Raw genomic sequence first — 20,979 nt, forward strand, 5'->3', positions numbered from 1 at the left:
TACTACACTGTGAAATAGTGTACATTTTTTTCTCATTTACTTATAAAAGTGAGTAACTTCTATTTAATAATATTAAAGCATCACTGCAATGCTGGATAAACCCATCTGGGTCATGGTTGGTTACCATTTTTATTACTGTTGGATTTGATATGCTAGTATTTTATGTAGAATTTCTGCATCTATATTTATGAATGATAAGCTTATAATTTTTCTTCTTCATATAGTCATTGTCTAGTTTTTGTATGGGTATACGTGTCTCATGATATGAATTTTTATTCTCTGAAAGAATTCATTGACAGTTTCGTGGCTTCAAAAGCCATTTGAGCCTTGTATTTTCTTTGGGATAAGATTTTAACTACTGCTTCAATTTTTTTTTTTTTTTGAATAATCATACTATCCAGGCTTTCCATTGTTTCTTGAATCAGATTGGCAGGTTATATTTTTCCAAGAATTTATCCATTTTGTCTAATTTTTCAAATACAACGACCTAATTTTTTTTTTAGATTTAGATATAATTCAAACAACATAAAATTTACCTTTTTAAAGTATAAAATTCAGTGTTTTTGAAAAATATTAGCAAGTTATGCATCTGTTACTACCATCTAATCCCAGAATGTTTTCATTGCCCCTAAGGAAACTTTATACCCATTAGTAGTCACTCTCCATTCCTCCTGAGCCCTACCCCAGGCAAACCCTGATCAGCTGTCTCTATGGATTGCCTATTCTGAACATTCCATATGATACACTCATGCCATATGTGCCCTTTTATGTCTGGCATCACTCACTTAATGTTTTCAAGGTTCATGTTGTAGCATATGTCAAAGCTTACTTCTGGTAAATGCCAAAAAATATTCCATTGTAGGGATATACTGCATTTTGTTTATCCCTTCATAAGTTCATGGGTATTTGCTTGTTTTTACATTTGGTTATTATGAATGGCACTGCTGTGAACCTTTTGTGAACTAGTTTTTATGTAAACATATGATTTTAATTTTCTTGGACGCGTATCTAGGAATGAAATTGCTGGCCCATATGGTAATTCTATGTTTTAATTTTTGGGGGAACTGCCAAATTGTTTCCCAAAGTGGCTGCATCATTTACATTCCCACCACAGCAGTGTGTGTGTGTGTGTGTGTGTGTGTAGTAGAGAATCACACCACCACATCCTCATCAACATTTGTTATTGGCAGTCTTTTTTTTTTTTAATGTTTATTTATTTGGAGAGAGTGCATGCATGCACGCACACAAGTGCAAGTGGGGAAGGGATAGAGAGAGAGAGAGAGAGAGAGAGAGAGAGAGACCGAGACCCAAGCAGGCTCCACGCCCAGCTCAGAGCCTGACACGGGGCTCGATCTCATAACTGTGAAATCATGACCTAGGCATAAATCAAGAGCTGGTTGCTCAACCGACTGAGCCACCCAGGTGCCCTGACAGTCTTTTTGATTATAGCTATCCTAGTTGTTATGAAGTAGTATCTCAGTATGGTATCGATTTGCATTTCCCTAGTGACTATTGATATTGACTATCTTTAAAAAAAGTTTTTTTTTAATGTTATTTATTTTTGAGAGAGACAGAGACAGAATGCAACTGGGTTGGGGGCAGAGAGAGAGAGGGAGACACAGAATCTGAAGCAGGCTCCAGGCTCCGAGCTGTCAGCACAGAGCCCGACACGGGGCTCAAACTCACAGACCGCGAGATCATGACCTGAGCCGAAGTCGGCCGCTCAACCGACTGAGCCACCCAGGCGCCCCCGATATTGAGCATCTTTTTATATGCTTATTGCTCATTTGTATATCTTCTTTGGCGACATATCTACTAAAGTCCTTAGCCCATATTAAAAATTGGCTATTTCTCTTTTTATTATTGAGATTTATGTGTTATTTATATATTCTAGATATTAGACCCTTTTGGATGTATGATTTACAAACAATTTCTCCCATTTTGGTGGCTTGCCTTTTCATTTTCTTGACAGTATCCTTTGAAGCATACAAGTTATACTTTTCATAAAGTCCAATTTATTTTTTCTTTTGTTTGTGCTGTTGGCATTATATTTAGAAAACTTTTGTCTAACACAAGGTCAAGATTTACCCCTATGTTTTGTTCTCTAAGTTTTATAGTTTTAGTTTTTACATTTAGGTCTTTTACCCATTTTGATGTAATTTTTGTATATGGTGTGAAGTAGAGATCCAACCTCATTCTTTTGCATTTGGCTATCCATTGTCAAATCCCAGCACCATTTGTTGAAAGGACTATTCTCTCTCCATTGATAGGTCCTGGCACTCTTGTCAGTAATCAATTGAGCATAAATACGTGGGTCTATTTCTGGACTCTCAATTCTATTCTATTGATCTATATGTCTATCCTTGTGACATGAAGTGTGTATCTATAGTTATGTGCCCACGTTCATTCATTACATTGTTCTAAGCCTTCTCTCCTTTTGTTGATCAATTTTGCCAGAGACTTTTTTGTTGTTATTTATTTATGTCTACCTTGTTTGACACTAAGATACTTGCATCAGCTGTTTTATGGTTAATGTTTGCATATTGTATTATTTTCTGTCCTTTTATTTTCAACAATCTGTACCCTTGTATTTAAAGAGCATCTCTTGCAAACAACGTTTAGTTGGATCTTATTTTGTCTTGTTTTTATGTTGTATGATAATTTCTGTTCTCTAAATGAAGCAATTTATTCTATTTACATTTAGTGTAATTATAGTTATGGATGGCTTTAATCCTACCACCTTAATGCTTTGTTTTTTATTTGTCTTATCGGTTATATGTTTCTTTATTTATGTTTTCCTGACTTCCTTTGGATTAATCAAAGTAGTTTTATTATTCCATCCTATTTCATCTGTTGGCTTCTAATTTTTTTAATGTTTATTTATTTTTGAGAGAGAGAGAGAGGGAGAGAGAGAGAGTGGGGGAGGGGCAGAGAGAGAGGGAGACACAGAATGTGAAGCAGGCTCCAGGCCCTGAGCTGTCAGCACAGAGCCTGACGCAGGGCTTGAACTCATGTGAGATCATGACCTGAGCCGAGGTTGGTCGCTTAACCAACTGAACCAACCAGGTGCCCTTTGATGTTCATTTAATTATTTTTGGAAAGAGAGACAGAATGTGAGTGGGATAGGGACAGAGAGAGAGGGAGACACAGAATCTGAAGGAGGCTCCAGGTTCCGAGCTGTCAGCACAGAGCCAGATGCAGGGCTCGAACCCATCAACAGTGAGATCATGACCTGAGCCAGATGAGTCAGATGTTTAACCGACTGAGCCACCCAGGTGCCCCTGGTAAGTTTCAACAAAATGCATTTCCTGGTACAACTTAAATAGACAACATTATCTTCACCCTGGAAAAGTTACCTTGTTCAAGGTGGTACTTTAGGGATTACAGTATGGATTTTTAATGTATCTCAGCCTACCTTGACTTAGTGTTTTACCATTTCATGAACAATGTAAGAACCTTATTGTAATCTCTTTACCTTCCCCTGCCCTTTATGCTGTTTTTGACATACAGTATACATATATGTTACAATTCCTATAATACACAGTTACTGTTGTTTTGAATAGTTGATAGTCTTTTTATATTAAGAACTGTGTTATATTAATCCACTTGGCTACTTTTTCTTTCATTTTGCAGTTCTGCGATTCCATCTAGGATCATTTTCCTTCAATCTGGAAAACTTCAGTTAGCATTTCTTGTAATACGGTACTACTGATGGTAAATTCTCTCAGCATTTATTTGTCTGAAAATATCTTTTTTTTTTTTTTTTTTGCCTCATTTTGGCAGGATATAGAATTCTAGTCTGGCAGGGTTCTTTTCTTCCAATATTTTAAGGATGTTATTTCATATTCTTCTGGCTTCCATAGTTTTTGTTGAGAAGTCCATCATCATTCTTATTGTTTTTCTCCTGCAAGTAGTGTGTCTTTTTATTGTGGCTGTTTTTAAGGGTTTCCTTTTATCTTTAGTTTTTAGCAGTTTAATTATAATGTGCGTAGGTGTGGCTTTCTTTTTATTTGTTCTGCTTGAGATTTGCTGAGAGCTTTTTTTTTTTTTAATTTTTTTTTTCAACGTTTACTTATTTTTGGGACAGAGAGAGACAGAGCATGAACGGGGGAGGGGCAGAGAGAGAGGGAGACACAGAATCGGAAACCGGCTCCAGGCTCTGAGCCATCAGCCCAGAGCCTGATGCGGGGCTCGAACTCACGGACCGCGAGGTCGTGACCTGGCTGAAGTCGGACGCTTAACCGACTGCGCCACCCAGGGGCCCCGCTGAGAGCTTCTTTAACCTGTGAGTTGCTGTCTTTGTTGGATTTTGAAAATTGTTGGCTTGAGACCCATTATTTCTCCTCTCTCCTCCTAGGATTCTGATGTACATATGTGAGATTATTTTTTCACATCTCACACGTCTTTCATATTCTGTTTTGTTTTCATCAATTTTTCCCTCCATGCTTCACTTTGCAGAGTTTCCACTCACCAGCCTTTAAGTTCACTGAGCTTTCTTCTCTTGTATTCAATCTGCCATAAGCTCAGCCAATGAATTCTTTTTTATTTTGAAGATATTTTAAACAAAATACTGCATGAGAAATGCTTAGCAGAGGAAATGACTAGGGAGAGTGCACACAATAAATTATTATCATCAGCATAGGATTAAGAGAAAATGTTTTTTGCTATTTTTATATTGATATCCAGTTTTATTGGGTAATGGTGAGAGAATGTCTTATAGAGTATAAGAAAATAAAACACACTGGTATTTAAAAAACTTCTAATGAGATATAATTGACATATAACATTGTTTTAGGTGTAATGATCTGGGGGTGCCTGGATGGCTCAGTCAGTTTAGCATCTGACTCTAGATTTCATCTCATGGTTAATGGGATTGAGCCCCATGTTGGGTTCTGTGCTGAGCATGGAGCCTGCTTGGTATTCTCTCTCTCTCTCTCTCTCTCTGCTCCTCCCCCAGTCTCTCTCAAAAATAAATAAATAAACATTAAAAAATAACATATAACAATCTGATACAGGTGTATGTTGCAAAGTGACTGCCACAATACGTTTAGTTAAAATCCATCACCACACACAGTTAACAATTTTTTCTTATGAAGAACTTTTTTCTTCATAGTTTCTTTTCTTCAAAAGTTTCTTATGAGAACTTTTAAAATATACTGTCTTGGCAGCTTTCAAATATACAATACAGTGTTTGTTAACCATAGTCACCATATTGTGCATTATATCCCCAGGACTTATCTTATAACTGGAAATTTGTACCTTTTGGCAACCTTTACCCATGGTGCCCACCCTCTTCCCCCTCCATCTTTAGCAACATCTTATCTGTTCTTTGTATCTATGAATTCAGGGTTTTTTTTTATATTCCACATGTGATTGCGATCATATGGCATTTGTCTTTCTCTGTCTGACTTATGTAGTTTAACATAATACCCTCCATGTCCTTCCATGTTTTTGCAAATGGCAGAATTTCCTGTTTTTATGGCTGAATAATATTCCATTGTTTACGGATACCACATTTTCTTTATCCATTCCTTCACTGATGGACACAGGTTGTTTTTATATCCTGACATGTTGTAAATGATGCTGCAATGAACATGGAGATACGGATATCTCTTTGAGAGAGTAATTCCACTCCTTCTTAAAAAAATTTTTTTAAGTTTATTTATTTTGAGAAAGAGAAAGCAGGGGAGAGGCAGAGAGAGAGGGAGAGAGATAATCCCAAACAGGCTTCAGTATGAAAGCACAGAGCCCGATGTGGGGATTTAACCGGTGAACTGTGACATCATGACCTGAGCCCAAACCAAGAGTCAGATGCTTAACTGACTGAGCCACCCAGGTACCCCAGTAATTCCAATTCTTTTGGATTAATATCCAGCAGTGGAAATGCTGGGTCATATGATAGTTTCAGTTTTAATTTTTTGAGGAACCTCTATACTGTTTTCCAAGTAGCTGAATCAATTTATATTCCCATCAACAGTGCACAGGGTTCCCTTTTCTCTGTATCCTCTCCAACACTTGTTATATCTTGTCTTTTTGATAATAACCAGCTTAACAGATAGGAGGTGATATCTCACTGTGGATTTGATTTGCATTTCCCTAATGATTAGTGATGTTGAGCACCTTTTCATGTACCTGTTGGCCATTTGTATGTCTTCTCTGGAAAAATATCTATTCAAATACTCTGCCCAATTTTTTAAAAACACTTAAAAATGTTTATTTATTTTTTGAGACACAGAGTGCCAGTGTGTGTGTGTGTGTGTGTGTGTGTGTGTGTGTGTGTGTGTGTGTTTGAGCAGGGGAGGAGCAGAGAGAGAGGGAGACAGAAAATCCCAACCTGACAGCACGGAGCCTGACATGGGGCTCAATCTCATGAACTGTGAGATCATGACCTAAGCTGAAATCAAGAATCTGACATTTAACTGACTGGCAGGTGCCCCTGCCCATTTTTAATTATATATTTTGGATGTTAACCTCTTGTCAGATACATGATTTAAAAATATTTTCTTTCATTCTTTATGAGTTGACTTTTCATTTTCTTGATGGTTCCCTTTGCTGTACAGAAGAATTTTAGTTTGATATAGTCTCACTTGTTTATTTTTGCTTTTGTTGTCTTTGCTTTTAGTGTCAAATAAAAAAAAATCTTTGCCAAGACCAATAATGTCAAAGAGGTTAGTGCTTATTTTCTTCTAGGAGTTTTATGGTTTCGGGTATTATGTTTTAAGTCTTTAATACATTTTGAGTTCATTTTTTTGTATGGTGTAAGAACCCAGTTTCATTCTTTTGCACATGGCTGTTTTCCCAACACCATTTACTGAAGATACTATCCTTTTCCCATTGTATAGTCTTGGCTGCTTTGTTGAAAATTAATTGGCCATAAATGTATGGGCTTATTTATTGGTCTGTTCAGATTTTATATTTTTTCATGGTTTAGTCTTGACAGTTTTGTGTTTCTAGGAATTTATATCTTCTAGGCTGTCCAATTTGTTGGCATATAATTGTTCATAGTAGAATTTTACTTTGTATTTCTGTGGTATCTGTTGTAGCATCTCTTTCATTTATGATTTGATTTTATTTGATTCCTTTCTACTTTTTTCTTGAAGAATCTAGCCAAAAATTTTAGTTTATCTTTTCAAAAGAAAAAAACACAGCTCTTAGTTTCATTGATCTTTTCTATTGTCTTTTTAGTCTCTATTTCATTTGTTTCCGCTCTGAGCTTTGTTATTTCTTCCTTCTACTAACTTTGGGCTCTTTTTCTACTTCCTTTAGGTGTAAAGTTAGGTTGTTTGAGATCTCTCTTCTTTCTTAATTTAGTGCTTATCACTATGAACTTAGAACTGCTTTTGACTACATCCCCTTAGTTTTGGTAGGTTGTATTTCCATCTTCCTTTGTCTCAAGATATTTTTTGACTTCTCTTTTGATTTCTTCTTTCACATATTGGTTGTTCAGTAGCATTTTGTTTATTCTTCACACATTTGTGGATTTTCTGGTTTTCTTCTTGTAATTTATTTCTAGTTTTATACCATTGTGGTCAGAAAAGATGCTTGGTATGATTTCAGTCTTCTTAAATTTATTGAGACTTGTTTTGTGGTCTGATATATGATCTATCCTGGAGAATGTTCCATGTGCACTCGAAAATATGTTTTCTGTTGCTTTCAGATGGAATGTTCTCTATATGGCTGTAAAGTCATTCTTTTTCATTTTTTTTTTTCTTTTCGCTCCTCTGATTGGATGCATTCCATTGCCCTGTCTTTCAGTTTGCTGATGCTTTCTTCTGTTTCATCTAGTCTGATGTTGAGCCATTTTACTGAATTTTTCAGTTTAGTTGTATTCTTCAGCTGTATGATTTCTGTCTGTTTGGTTTTTTTTCTTATATTTTAAACCTCCTAGTTGAAATTCTCATTTTGTTTATACATCATTCTCCTGACCTTGGTGAGCATCTTTGTGACTGTTATTTTGAATTATTTATCAGGTAAATCCCTTATCTCTGTTTCATTAAGGTCCTTTACTAGAGTTTTATCTTATTATTTAATTTGGAACATATTCTTCTGTTTCTTCATTTTCCTTGACTAAGTTGGTTTCTATGCATTAAACAGCCACCTCTCCCAGTCTTGAAAGAGTAGGAGATGAACTTTATCATTTTTTTAAATGTTTATTTATTATTGAAAGACAGAGAGAGTCAGAGCAGAGCAGGGGAGGGGCTGAGGGAGAGGGAGACACAGAATCTGAAGCAGGCTCCAGGCTCTGAGCTGTCAGCACAGAGCCCGAGGCGGCGCTCGAACTCATAAACCGCGAGATCATGACCTGAGCCGAAGTCGGATGCTTAACTGACTGAGCCACCCAGGTGCCCCTGAACTTTATTATTTAACCCTGCCCTAGCTCTTGGTTCTCTCTCAAGCCTTTGTAATTGTCCAAGCAGCCTTCTTTGTTCTTGGTGGTTCCCAGTAGTTGAGCGTGTGCCAAGGTGTCAGTGTCCCAGAAGAAAGAATTTCAGTCAGCACCTAGATGCAGGCTGACTGGAAGCTAGACTCTCAGGCAACAGCTTTTAAAGTATGCAACTATACCTCTTTCGGGGAAACACTGGGAGACGGACATGCTCTTTGTTTCCTCTGCACTGATCCCTGGGAAGACAGCCAATTGAGAACTGTTTCTGGGTTTGCTACAGTCCTGTCAAACCCATGAACACAAGCCATACTGGCCACCAGAGCCAGGAGATACAATTCCTGGGCCACAGCCACAAAAGCCAGGGTGCCAGACTTACACACTCCTTTTCTGGAGACACAAGAGACCTGGGGCAGAGTAGAGAGAAAGTGTAAAGATGGTACCTGCCAGCCTCCTCTTTTTTTGAAGGGGATTGCCACTGGCCCCTAGATATGTGTTACATTAAAAGCCTGAACCTCAGACTGCAGTTTTAAGATCTTCAAGTAGGCCTTGTGAGGAAAAATGGTTTTTCAGTCTACTGCCTCTGCACTGTGTCCGGGGGGGATAGGCAGTTAAAAATATTTGTTTGTTTGTTTGTTTGTTACAGTTCTGAGACCCTGGAATGTAAGTCCCACTGACTACCAGAGCCACATAAGCAAGGCATATCCTGTGGGTGGCAGTTACAAAACCTAGGGCACCAGATATGTGCACAAGCTCCTTTCTGGGAGACACTGGCAACCTGGAGTGAGGCATAGGGAAAGTGTAAAGAGGGACTAATGAATTCTTAACTTAAAATATTGTATTTTTTCAATTGTAGAATATCCATTTTTTTTTAGCAATTCAATAGATTCAATTCCTCTGTTGGCATTCTTTATCTTTTCATCCATTTTGTACATCTTTTCTTTAACATATTTATAATAGTTTTTAAAAGTCTTTGTCTGCTAATTCTAACTTCAGTTCTGGATCACCCATACGACTGTTTCTGTTGCTTATTTTTTCTTCTTGCTTATAGGTCACATTTTTCTAATTCTTCACATTATTCCCCCCCACCCCATCTCTCTCTCTCTCTCTCTCTCTCTCATATATTAATAGCCACAGAATCTGAAGTAGATGTTATTTTTTCCCAGAGCGAGAGAACAACTCTTTCTTCTCTGAGACAGCTGAAATGATGGACTCATTACTTCAATCCAGTTTGATATTGAGCTGGATCAGCTTACTTTTAATTTCAAATATCTTTAAGATTAATGTTAATCTTGTCTTTATTGCAGGCCCTCTTTTCAAGTACACTTCTCTTTCTCAAACATAATATTTCAGGAAATCTCTCCCTGAATTTCCACTCTAACCCTTAGACTCCTCTATTGCCCAGAACATAGTAAAATTGCTGTGGTGGAACACAAGCCAGTGGGGAAAACCAGCTGTACACTTGAGGCTTTGTAAAGTTCTACTTTGTCAAGCCAACCCACATGGCCATTAAAAGCTGGCTTTTTTTTCTCATTCTTTCTCTCAGCAGGTTTGTCTTTGCTCTGACAAGCCCAATTCCTATCAGTCCCTGCCTAGACTCAGCAAATGCCCTCAGAGAGGAAAGCAGTCACTAATCTCCATTCGCCTTAGAAGAGTTCTTTCTGCCCTAGAATTTAATTTCATTAGATTTCTTTGTATCTCTAGCTTTCCAGTGTCTCTAAAAAGAGATGTGATTTTTTTTTTTAGCTTATTCATTTTTTCCCCAGTTATTATAGTGATCTGCTGCTGCCTCAGTAGGTTAAGTGTCCAACTCTTGATTTCAGCTTGGGTCATGATCTCATGGTTCAAGCCCCACACTGGACCCTGTACCAATAGTGTGGAGCCTGCTTGGGATTCTTTCTCTCTCCATCTCTTTCTTCTTCTCTCTCTGCACCTTCCCACGCATGCTCTCTTTCTCTCTCAAAATAAATAAATAAACTTAAAAAAAAGTATTTTCAAGGAGAGACTTTATGTGGCAAGTTGAGGATTTATATGCCTCAATATATTTTTTATGATGCCCTCATATTTGAGTGATAATTTGGCTGGATATAAAATTCTAGATTCAAGAATCCTTTCCTTCAATTCATTAAATTATTGTTTTCTTATCTCATTGTTGCTGTTGAGAAGCCTAATGTCAATCTAGTTCTTATGATTTGGTGTCTCTCTAGAAGTTTTTAGAATTTTTTTCTTTGTTTTGTCTATGGTATTCTGTAATGTGGGATGGATTTTCCCTTATATCTTTTGTTTAGGCCTCTATAGCCGGGGCACCTGGGTGGCTCAGTCGGTTAAACACCTAACTTTGGCTCAGGTCATGATCTCACAGTTCATGAGTTCGAGGTTCGTGAGTTCGAGCCCCATGAAGGGCCCTGTGCTGACAGCTCAGAGCCTGGAGACTTCTTCGGATTTTGTGTCTCCTCCTTTCTCTGCCAGGAGGGAACCCACTCATGCTATCTCTATCTCTCATAAATAAATAAACTTAAAAAAAAAAGAGACTCTACAGCCTTTTCATTCTGAGGTCCTTCATTTTTACTTAGTTGCAGGAAATGTATCTGTTTTATTTTCAAATATTTTCTATTTTATTTTTCTCTTTTTCTAGAATTCCTATTATCCAAATGTTGATACTTCTACTTTTTTTGGCACATCTACTTTTATTCTTCATATTATTTAACTTTTCTATTTCTTTTTCTTTCCCTGCTTCCTACTAGGAGAGTTTCTCAATCTAATCTTTTAACTCAGCAATTCATTCTTCAGCTATATCCATTCTAATAGATGTGTCCATCTATTATGTTTTGCCTCTTATTTTCTTAAGAGTGTTTCCCAAAAAGCAAAAGTTTTTACTTTCAAGAAGTTTAATTTATTACTTTTTTCTTTCATGGCTTATGCTTTAGGTGTCCTAAATGTATATGTAATATACCAAATATATATGCACACACTTGTATATACATGTGTGTATGTATATATGCCTAATTTTGCATTATGTTGTTTTTCAACTCTACATTATGTTTTTCATATACAATGCCTCTATATTTTAAATAATTTCATATCTTTTTTTAAAATACTTTCATATCTTATTTCATGCTGTTCTTTTTTTTTTTTAATTTTTTTTTCAACGTTTATTTATTTTGGGGACAGAGAGAGACAGAGCATGAACGGGGGAGGGCAGAGAGAGAGGGAGACACAGAATCGGAAACAGGCTCCAGGCTCTGAGCCATCAGTCCAGAGCCTGATGCGGGGCTCGAACTCACGGACCGTGAGATAGTGACCTGGCTGAAGTCGGACGCTTAACCGACTGCGCCACCCAGGCGCCCCTCATGCTGTTCTTTATCTCATTAAGTATCTCCATCATCCTTACTTATTTTACCTTCTTGGTCTGCCTGTTCTATTTCTGCTTCAAATGGTATCTGTTCCTAGTTTGTCGTTGTTCTTTGCAGGTCATTCTGGTCCTCAGATATCTAGGTAGTTGCATGGTGAATTTCGTCACTTAAGGGTTATCCACTTCTCTGTCTTGGAATGTGTGTTGGGTTCAACCCTGAGGCTAGAGCCTGCTCTGAGTCAGTCCCAGTGAATTCATGGAGAAGGGAGAGGCAGAGCTCTAGAATGTAGAATCCTGAGCCCCCAAATCCACTGTTCAACGTTCCTGTTAGCCCAAGTATTTCCCTTGGTGAGGTTTTAGGGACTGACCTTTAGTCTGTTATGCAGAAGTGGTGCTGGGAGGGAATATCTCACTGGGTTATCATCTACCAGCCTTTGAGGGTGAGTGAATAATACCTGAGGCTAGTCAAGCCTCATTTGCTTTTCTGGCTTTTTACTCAAGCAGGATTTATGCCTTGGTCTTACTCCATGGGCCCCTATACTGGGGTCTGAGACATTCCTGCCCCTAGTGAAGGAACAGGAAGCGATTATCTCAGGTTATATGCAGGGAGAGGCAGGAGTAGATTTTATAACACTTCTCTCTAACCTTCACCATTTTTCGCCTACCCAATCAGACATGTCCCATGGTGCAGTTGATACACGTGGGTATGCTTGTTTTTCTTTGTGGCAGTGGTAAGAAAAATGGGATTCTACTCTACACATTACTCTGCATCTAACTTTTTTGACTTAACAATACATCATGGATAACCGTTACGATTTATGTTCATTTTTTCTTTTCTTTTTTTTTTTTTCTTTTCTTTTCTTTTTCTTTTTTCTTTTTTACAGCTCCTTATAGGCCTAAATGACATACTATTCACCAGTACCCTGGTGCTGATAAAAGCACAGTATATTTTATAGTCAACTGTGGAGGGACAGAGGACAGGGCCGGATGCAAAAATAAATCTGATGGTGGGATTAGGCCTGAGGGGCCAGAGGGAAGGAGATTGACATTTCTCTGGGAAACTGGCAGGTTAGCCAATGTCCCCGGTCAAATCCATTTCCTCTGACACCCAAAGCACTTACTATAAAACCCTCACTACTGACACGATGGCTGCCTGGCTCATTTTTCTTGGGTATATGTGTGTTTGAGGGCTTCCTACTTCTACTCTGCTCCCATCCCTCACCGCTCACCCACATCCTTTCTCCCCTGTGCCTGGTACACAGAAGGCAGCACTTACTGGGTCAGACTGGGAATTCATCTTTCCTCTGAAAGAGTTAGAGCTATGTATGTGGTCGTCTCTGGGCCCCAGATCCTAGTCTGTCTAGATTTCTGAATCAGGAGATGCTTCTGGTAGAGAGGACAGAGTGGACTGTCCTGGGACTGAAGTTTGGGATCTGAACTGCAACAGTGTCTGGAGTTTTATACAAAAGAGAATTGAATTGTAGATCAGCTGGGAGGTTATTGTGATAGCCCTGGTGCCCTGCGCCTGCAGGGCACTGAAACCCTGTGGGAGCACATAGCTGGCATTTTTTTTGCTTGAGATTAGGAAGTCTTTTGCTTCCTCTGTGAAGAGGCTTGAATTCAAAGGACTGTTGTGGTAGGATGGAGTCTTTTTCTTGGTAAAAATGAAACAGAGATTTGGCTCCAGTTGTTACGAGGTGGTGGGCAGATGAGCTCTCTCTCCAGCCTTTGGTGGAAAGCAAGTTTAAGAGCTTGCGGTCACATTTTTGCCCGACATCATAGAGAGCATAGAGAAGCTGTGATTCCAGACCCAGAGGAGTGAGAATTTATCTCGGTGTGACTCTCCAAAGACCGTCTTTATTCAAGAAATGTCAGAGGGAGGCCCATTTCATAGTAAGTTTCTTCTGAGGTTTTGCTTTGGTTAATGATAAGTTCCCTGTCATCACTTAAGGGCTGACGTCATCTCCAGATAGTGGTGTCCCTGAGAGCCTTCCCAAGCCTGGCAGGTACTGACCGGTGGTGGGAACACCAGGCTGAAAGGCAGGTCCCCTGTGTTGTATTTTCTCCTGGGCCTCACTCTGGCTCTGTCTGAGATGTACTAATCATCTCTCTGCCTTCTTCCCAGGCTGTTGGGAGAGAGTGAGAGTACAAGTTTGAAGGAGAATTTAAGTTGCGTTGTTATACTCTGCCAAAGTTTGTCTTCTCAAAGTTGGCTCTTTTGTTAGCATAGTCTTTGGAGCAGGACTTGTCTAGGCTTCGGTTTCTCAATTTGGAGAAGAAATTGGACAGTGCCCAACTGCAAGGAGACCGGCATTGAATGTGCAGGATGGTTAAATGAATGTGTGAATGAACGGACAATTGGTTGGATGTGACGAGGAACCTCAGAATGACACAAGAAACATGTTCTGAGGACTGTTTCCTCCAGAAACTAAGTAGATCCTGGCTGTGAAGTAGTTAATACACATAAGCACTGGCAATTTAAATATACGGTCCAAGTCATGAATGCAGGGCTTCAGAAAAACCACACGGGAGAGGTGTCAGTGAGCTGGGGAGCATCGGAGGCTTGGGCCAGGGTTAGGAATTAGATCCTGTGACCTTTATTTAACATTCTTCAGAAAGTGGGCCAGTCTGCACAGCCACCCTCTCGTGTTAGCTGGCCCAGCTGAAGGGCATATGTACTTGAAGTTTCTATCATGTTCACTTTTGCTTCAATAAAAGCATTTAGAAGTTTGGGGTCTTCTATTTGGTTGGTCAGTGATTGTGTCTTTCTTTACTAAGGATCACAGATTAGCATGACTGTCACCCTTGGAAGGTTGTGGGGCAGGAGGAAAAGATTTTCTGTAAGAGTCTAGAGAACTAAGGCCGGTAGAAGGAAGTCAGGGGGAGGCAGGTTTCATCTCAGATACCACCAGCCAACCATGGAAAAGGCTGCTTTAAAGGGTGAGGTACTGGGATGTCTGGGTGGCTCAGTGGGCTAAACATCCAACTCTTGGTTTCGGCTCAGGTCATGATCTCACAGTTTTGGGAGTTCAAGCCTCACATTGGGTGCTGTGCTGGCAGCAGGGAACCTGCTTGGGATTCTCTCTCTCTCCCTGCCCCTCCCCACTCACTCTGTCTCTTTCCCTCTCAAAATAAATAAACTTATTGGTTTTAATTTAATTAAAATTAATTTAATTATGTTTAATTTAGTTAAAATAATTTAATTATGTTTAAATGTAATAAACATAATTAAAACATAATAAAAACATAATAAACATAATAAAACATAATTTAAACATAAAAAACAATAATAAAGGGTGACATCTTCTTTTGCATGGGGGTGGGGAACATGATGTACTAGTTTCTTTCCAGCTCTCATAGAATATGCTTTCACCCCTTGGAGTCTTATCCCCTGGGAAATTAACCTCTGAATTGCTAAAATCCTTGTATTTTATCCCCACTTGCAACCCCATCAAACAACTGGTCACATTTCTCTCTACAGCTATAAACTCCTATCAGGCATTCTCTCAAAATATCATCTATGAGTTCCTCTTTCAGGAAGAGCATGTGGAGAGCCTAGAGAGTGGAAGAGAAGCAGGGTTTATTATACTTTGAGTGAATGAATGCACTTGACTGTAGACATCGAGAACGTGGCTCTCAACTTGAGCAGGTTGTGGAATGGTCAAGAGGGCTTATTAAACACAGATTGTTGGCTTCATCCCCAAAGTTTTCAGTTTGATAGGTCTGTGGCAGGGCCTCAGGATGTACATTGTTAGCTGTTGCCACTTGTGCAACACACTTGGAGAACCACTGCCCTGGAGGGTAGAGACCTCAGCCAGCCTACTCTCAGTAAGCCCCAAATCTGCAACGGCTGAGTTAATAAATTTCAGGGCACATCTTCCTCCTCCACCACATTCTCCTCCTCTTTCATTAAGGATCACTTGTCCCTGCCCCACTGGCTTGAAAGAAAACCCTGACCCAGACAAGCGTGTCTCAGATCCAAAGTCACTTCCTCTGGGAAGCCTCCCATGAGTCCCCAGATTAGACGTTGTGGCTCACTATACTTCCCCATGATAGTAACCAGACACAAGTCACAATTTGTAATGATAATTCATGTGATTTCTTAATTAACATCTCTTTCCCCAAGAGACTATAAAGAAAGCTCTATGAAGGTAGGATTGAAGAAAAGTAGGAAAGAGGGGCACCTGAGTGGCTCAGTCACTTAAGCGTCCGACTTCAGCTCAGGTCATGATCTCATGGTTGGTGAGTTCGAGCCCCATGTCGGGCTCTGTGCTGACAGCTTAGAACCCGGAGCCTGCTTCAGATGGATTCTGTGTCTCCCTCTTTCTCTCCCCCTCCCCTGCTCATGTTCTGTCTGTCTGTCTCTCAAAAAAATAAAAAAACATTAAAAAAAAAAGTTAAAGAAATCTTTAAAAAAAGGTAGAAAAGAGGTAAGGCAGCTGGATGGGGGAAGAGTGGTGGGTCATCCCCAGGATTATGGAAAAGAATGAAAGAACAGGGGATTTTGTTCCCAAAAAAGTGCCTCCTGAAGGGAAGAGGAAGGAAGGAGGTGACATTCACGAGGATTTTTGGCTCAGGTCTGCCCCAGCTCTGCCTGGCACCAGTCAGACATTTGTCTTCTCTGTTTTCCCCACCAATCTGAGTATTTCACCTCTCTGCAGATTTTATTTTTAATCAATTTTTTAAAAATGTTTATTTATTTTACGGGGCACCTGGGTGACTCAGTTGGTTCAGTGTCCTACTTCAGCTCAAGTCATGATCTCGTGGTTTGAGCCTTGTGTCAGGCTCTGTGCTGACAGCTCAGAGCCTGGAGCCTGCTTTGGTTTCTGTGTCTCCTTCTCTCTCTCTGCCCCACCCCCACTCATACTCTGTCTCTGTCTCTGTCTCTCTCTCAAAAATAAAGATTAAAAAAAAGGGGGTGCCTGGGTGGCTCAGTCAATTGAACATCTGCCTTCGGCTCAGGTCATGATCTCATGGTTTGTGAGTTTGAGCCCTGCATTGGGCTCTGTGTTGACAGCTCAGAGCCTGGAGCCTGCTTCAGATTCTGTGTCTCCCTCTTTCTCTCTCCCTTCCTTGCTCTCTGTCTCTGTCTCTTTAAAAAATAGATTAACTTTAAAAAATTTTAAAAAAAGTTTAAAAAAAATTAGGGGCATCTGGGTGGCTCAGTCATTTAAGCGTCCAAGTCTTGATTTCAGCTCAGGTCATGATCTCATGGTTCATGAGTTCAAGCCCCAGACTGGGCTCTGTGCTGACAGTGTGGAGCCTGCTTAGGATTCTCTGTCTCCCTCTCTCTCTCTGCCCCTCCCCTGCTCATGCTCTCTCTCTTTCTCAAGAATAAATAAACATTAAAAAAAAAAAAGCTGACACTTAACAACTCTTTTAAGTGTTTATTTTTGAGAGAGATTGAAAGCATGAGTGGAGGAGGGGCAGAGAGAGAGGGAGACAGAGGATCTGAAGCAGGCTCTGTGCTGACAGCAGAAAAGCCGATGTGGGGCTTGAACTCACGAACCATGAGATCATGGCCTGAGCTGAAGTCGGATGCTTAACCAACTGAGTCACCCAGGCGCCCCTCTCTTCAGATTTTAAAAGTTGAGTTGATTTTTCTAGCTCTGAGCTACTTGCTAGCTCTAAGCCTCAGCTATTGCACCCATAAAATAAAGAGTTAGAGCCCCAGGGTGGGAGAGATCTGAGTTAAAAACCCAGTTCTGCTACATTTTCATGTACATACCGCTGCATTTCTTTGAGCACCTGACTTAGCTTCGGTAAGCTTCGGCTTCTCTGGGCATAAGAAGTGGTTTCTGCTTCCTGGCATTTTGGCATTTTGGGGAAGCTTCCAGAGTCAATGCATGGGAAATCTTTAGCACAATGCCTGGCACACGGGAGGGCTCAGTGCACCCGGGCTGCCCTTTCATCACCGTCACCACCGTCCTCTTCACTGTTGTCCCCATTCCTGTCCGCCTCACCCAAGGTTTTTGTGAGGTTCCTATGAGCAGGATAACGAACTTCATAACCAGAAAGCATCCTCTGAATGTCTAGGGCACCAAATGCCCCAACCCCTGCCCACAAGACCACTGGAGCACCCTCTTCATTGGACACAAGGCCACACTCTACCCCTTCCAGTCCTTTGGTGGCTCTTGATATTATGACAAATGCATCTTTTGTCCCTTTCTGTTCTCAGGACTCCAACTAACCAACTAAAGAGCTGTTGCCCAGAGCATTGTTCCCGAGGAAGAAAAGAGCTAAGCACACACCCACAACTGCTTTGTGCCAAGAATCTACAGTTGGGTTTGCCAAACAGCATATGTTGTCCTTTTGGAAAATGAGAGTGAGACCGCGTGAAGAGGGAGCAGAGGTGTCTCAAGCCATCTCAAGGCAAGTGAGCGGGTGGCCATGCTGTGTGGTCTCACTCCTCCCTGAGCTAGACCCTCCCTGGCCCTTTGCAGGACCTCCCTTCCTGTCCTTCTCTGTAAGTAAGACGAATAAAAGAATACTCCAGTCTCATGATCTCAAAGGGTAGATCCTGGAGTTGAGACCCACTTATTCTACTGCTGAGGCCCAGAGAGGGACACTTTCCCAAGGTTACACAGGCCCAGAGAGGGACAAACAGTTTCCCGAGGTTACACCGTGATTTGTAACTGGACCAAAACTTACTACGGTTAGGTCTTTTTGTTTGATGTACTGGGGCTAATGTCATCTACAGTGTTTTTGTTTTGTTTTGTTTTGTTTTGTTTTGTTTTTAAGGCAAATGCTTTTATTGCTCATGGCTTGGTAAACTGTAAAGGGCCGCTCTCCCCTGAGTCTCACTTGCTCCTCTCTGTTGACCTCGGTGTCTAAACTGATGCCACATACTTAAGGGAGGCTGTAATAGAATAGCCGAGAGCTGCAGCCAGCCTGATCTCCAAGCTTAACTTTGCTACTGACCCACTATATGAGGTTGGGAAGTTCCTCAACCTCGATGAGCCTCAGTGTCCTCATCTATAAAATAGGATAGGGGCACCTGGGTGGCTCAGCTGGTTGAGCGCCTGAGTCTAGATTTCGGCTCACCTTATGATCCTGGGGTCCTGGGATCGAGCCCTGGGTCGGGCTCCTCACTGAGCATGGAGCCTACTTGGGATTCACTCTCTGTCTCTCTCTTTCTCTCTCTCTCTCTGCCTCTGCCCTTCTTGCACTTGTGCACAAGTGTGGTCTCTCTTTCTCTCTAAAATTAAAAAAATAAAATAAAATGTATAACATAGAATAATATTACTTCTGAGGGGTTCTTGCAATTTAATGCCTTGAGTTATTTGTAGCAGCGCCTGACAAATAATACACTCCACAAATGCTAGCTATGATTACCTCTACGTGGGTCGCTTACAAGAAAGATGGGAAGTCAATTGATTCGGGGGTTCACGGTGTCTAAAGACAAGGCTAAAACGATATAAAGAAACAAGGCTAACCACAGCTGGAAATGAAGAAGGAATCCTGCCATTAGGAGACACAAATGAATCGTGGAGTTTTCTGTTATTAAAAGGCTGGGATATCAAGACTCCTAAATTCAGGTAAATGATACAACAAATGAAGCAACTGTTTTGAAAGTGTGTTATGAAGGTGCCTAGGCCTGCTGTTTGGGAAAGGCAACACTTCGTTTGCACAGATGCTTTAGAATCTGAGAAGGGAGTTCTAGAGGAATCTGTGCAAGTCTCGGAGAAGACTGATGGGGTCCCAGGGTAATGGGGTGATAGGGGAAGGCCGGCTCCCATGGAACCGTGGCGGGCCACTGGAAATGCCATGCGTTTCTACACGAACTCTAGACCACGCAGACTCTTGACAAAAAGCAAGGCTGCTTTGAATGGCCTTCAAACTGAGTGCCCTGGGCCAGTCACGAGGGCTCCTTTTTCCTTTCCGCTCCCATCTCCTGGGTAACAGCAGATAGGAAGCCATGGAAGAAGAGGATGATAGCATAATCCTCTCTGTCTTTCGACAGACCCATGGGAACTTAAGAAATAAATGCTAATAGGGAAGATGTAACCTTCATTCTCAGTAAGGTTGCTTTGGTGACCCGGAGCAGTGTTTGAACTAGATTTGGGAAGTTGCCTGGGTATCAGAAAAGAAGGCAAGAGTGCATGTGGAATTTGTTGAAGAACCGCTTTGAATGCTCATGGGCAGCTCTGCTCCTGGCTCCGGCAGGCTCTCCTTGCAGAGGGCCCGGGGCCGGGAAGCCTAGGATTCACTCCACTCCAGCATTCAGGAGGCCGAGGGCGTGTGGGGTGGGAAGAGGGCTCTGGAGTCTGGAGGATCTGTGCCCATGCTTGTCTCCCCAGGCTCTGCTGTGCAATTTTGAGAAAATGACAGCACCTCTCTGAGTGTCAGCATCCTCATCCCTAAATTAGGATCTTATTATCCCCCTTGTAATGGTGAGCCAGGATCACATGGGAAAATGGGCAAGAAGTGTGATGCAGTTAGTACTCTGTGATGCCACGCTTTCTTCTTGTGGCATTATTAATAGTTACTGGGCGACAAAGTTTCTTCCAGCTTCCACTCAAGCCATGCTCCCTTGAGGGATCTGTGTAGCTATATGTGTTTATTATTTATTTAATCTTTTGTTTTTTAAGACGGGAGGGGGGGTGGGAGGAAAGAGGGCGAGCAGGGAGGGGCAGAGAGAGAGGGAGACAGAAGATCCAAGTGGGCTCTGTGTGGACAGCAAAGAGCCTGATGCAGGGTTTGAATCCATGAACCGTCAAATCATGCCCTGAGCCGAAGTTGGACCTTAACCAACTAAGCCACCCAGGCGCCCCCGCATAGCTACATGTGATCCTCACAACGACCCAGCGAGTGAGACAGGAGAGCAGTTTTCCAGTGACATGCTGAGGCTTGGAAAGGTTAAGCATCTTCCCTGAGACCCACTGAGGGAACAGGTGGTGGACCCTGGGCCAGAGACACCTCCTTCCTTCACTCTTCCAGTGCTTCCTAAGGGCAGGGACCAACTCCCTGGGGCTCAGTTGTCCGGTGCCACGTAAAAAACCACCCCCAGACTCAGTGGCTTGAAAGAATAGGCTCACGATTCTGTTTCAGCAATTTGGGTTGAGTTCAGCTGGGTGGTTGTAAAGGAGGGAACACTCCACTTGTGTGTCTCCTCACTGCTCACACTGAACCATTCTGGTTACCAACGTGTGGGGTTTCTTCCCAATCTCAACAAGTCTGCAACACCAGAATTATAGACCGTCCTATGGTTTAACTCAATCCTGACACCATCTACCTGGAGATAAAA

At 41.2% G+C, this 20,979-nt stretch overlaps 1 protein-coding gene across 1 annotated transcript in view; it reads left to right on the plus strand.

Annotated features, from left to right (window-relative positions):
• The window catches only part of HK1 (hexokinase 1), a 124,617-nt gene that overhangs the window by 7,191 nt on the left and 96,447 nt on the right, over positions 1–20,979 (plus strand). The window contains exon 2 of the mRNA XM_045437646.1: positions 17,911–18,104. The gene's annotated coding sequence lies outside the window, so the exon portion shown is untranslated. The remainder of the gene's footprint in view (positions 1–17,910; positions 18,105–20,979) is intronic.

This window comes from Leopardus geoffroyi, chromosome D2, assembly GCF_018350155.1.
Source record: "Leopardus geoffroyi isolate Oge1 chromosome D2, O.geoffroyi_Oge1_pat1.0, whole genome shotgun sequence".
NCBI lineage: Eukaryota > Metazoa > Chordata > Mammalia > Carnivora > Felidae > Leopardus > Leopardus geoffroyi.